General features: G+C 38.6%; 1 long non-coding RNA gene across 2 annotated transcripts in view; it reads left to right on the top strand.

Moving 5' to 3' along the window:
- Positions 1–1,865, top strand: part of LOC112130992 (uncharacterized) — a 40,566-nt gene extending 38,701 nt beyond the window's left edge. For both annotated transcript variants that reach the window (XR_008518053.2, XR_010139064.1), the window contains one exon: positions 980–1,865. This is a non-coding gene — a long non-coding RNA (uncharacterized LOC112130992). The remainder of the gene's footprint in view (positions 1–979) is intronic.
- The last annotated feature ends 226 nt before the right edge of the window (positions 1,866–2,091 follow it).

Raw genomic sequence — 2,091 nt, 5'->3', positions numbered from 1 at the left:
GTAGGTACCCTCAATGGCTCAGTAGCCAGTGTAGATCCTGTCTTTCGTAATCAGCAGCTACATCTGGCTACTGGGTCTCTGATGGCATCTTCTAGCTTCTGCTTCCGTGTCCTAAGAGAGATTATTGGGCAGTCTTTAATAATGAAAACTTTACCTTGAATTACACACACACACACACACACACACTCACACACACACAAAGAGAGAGGGAGAGACAGAGAGAGAGGAGAGAGTCAAGTTCTAGGGTGTTAAGTCCAACATTATCAGCTGGGGCTTGGGAACCTTCAAGGTTTTATGAATGATGAGGTCTATTTGCTTTCAATACTACAAGGGGGAGGAATCTGGATATTTATCCATGTTTTACCTCTTACCTCTTTTTGTTTTACCTCTTTTTTCTCTTTCCCCCCATGAAAGTTATCATTTGGATAGATCAATCTATTCATCTATCTACCTACCTACCTATCTACCCCTACCCATCCATCCATTTATCCATCCACTCATCCATCCATCCATCCATCCATCCACCCACCTACCCACGTACCTACCAGTTTATCTATCCGAACTTCCTTCCATCCAGCTTTTTCCTCTCTTGACTTTTAGATGGCATTTTCAACATGATGTCGTGATTAAATGATGACAACTTGATGATATGATGGTTTAAGGAAATTTTGTTGGTAGTAGGTAAGTCCCAGCATTTCTGACTGTTGGTTGTCTTTTCCTTGTGGTAGAAAAGACAAATGCCAATTTTGAAATCTTGAATGCAGTAGGCAGTTGTGTTGAAATAGTATGTGAGAATTACTTGCAAGCTGAACATCCAGGTCTGGGGCATGAACCTGGCATACAATGTAGATTTCTGTGTTCGTTAGGCAACAGCTACATTGTCTGCTGGGTTTCAGGCTACCTGGAAACATGTTCTCCATTGGCTGTCTCACCGATGCTTCACCTACCCCTATAATGTTTCTGAATAACTGTTTTCCAGGAGGCATAAACCAGTGGAGTTTATCATTGAATAGAGTGCAGAGAAAGGACCGCAAGAAAGCTGATCACCTCAGCAATGAATGATTTCAATACGATTTCACCCAAATGGTCTCACACATCAGCCTAGTAAACCAGAGATAAGGTGTAATGTCATCCTTCCTTCCTTCTCCCTGCCTCAACTGTCAAAGATTGACCACTTACATGTTGTTTACTTTTTGGCTTCTATTTCTGTTCATAATTATTATCAGAAGGCATAGCACCCACAACCCTAATCACACTGCCTTACAACCTTATTCCTCTTCATTTTGTCTTCTCACTTACCTGCAGAAACCCAGTTTATTTTTGTTCTCCCTTTACCACACAGCCTTGTAACTGTTATGAATGACCCTCAATCTCACTGGAATCTGAATCACTCAGGAATTTAAGCAAACTGGATGTTTTAACCACTGTTCAGCTTTCTTATGGAAGGACAGAGAACTTGTAAAGATAAAACACCAGTTTGCAGGAAGAAAGGAAGAGAATGGAAATTGCTTCTGGAAAATACTAGTTTTACAATATGTTTTGTTTGTCTGCTCTCTTAAATAAACTTAATCCTATAAACATTTTTTAAGAACTAGCCATTAAGACTGTTAAGTTCTCAATTATAAAGGAATAAAATGTTTTAAGGAGGATTTATTTGCCCTTGCTTATATGAACTGCATATTTTTAGTAGGAAATCATGTAATTTAAATTAGTATTGATTAACAGATTTAATGTAGAAAATGGACATATAAAGAATATGAGGATAAATGTCTACATGTAATAATGGATGATAGTGATATAATGCATTTTTGTCATCCCATGCTGAATTCGGCAAAAATAAAGCTAATGACTTGGAACTTTTAAAAGATTGTACTGTTCTCTGTGTGTGTCTTTTGGCTTCCTACTCATCAATCAGTTCTATTATCTATTCTGTGCCTGAGCCACTGGCTTTTGTGACCCAGGAAGAGAAAGTAATTCCACTTGAGATGTTTGACAGGCTTTGAAGAGAAATAAGTGGCTCTGCACAACATGGTTATGTTTAATAAATCATGATTACTGAAGGGACAGTTTCTCTTCTCCCATGTCCACTCA

Source organism: Pongo abelii, chromosome X, assembly GCF_028885655.2.
Source record: "Pongo abelii isolate AG06213 chromosome X, NHGRI_mPonAbe1-v2.0_pri, whole genome shotgun sequence".
In the NCBI taxonomy this organism is placed as follows: domain Eukaryota; kingdom Metazoa; phylum Chordata; class Mammalia; order Primates; family Hominidae; genus Pongo; species Pongo abelii.
Note: the sequence above shows the minus strand (reverse complement) of the source record. Positions and strands in the feature narration are given on the sequence as shown.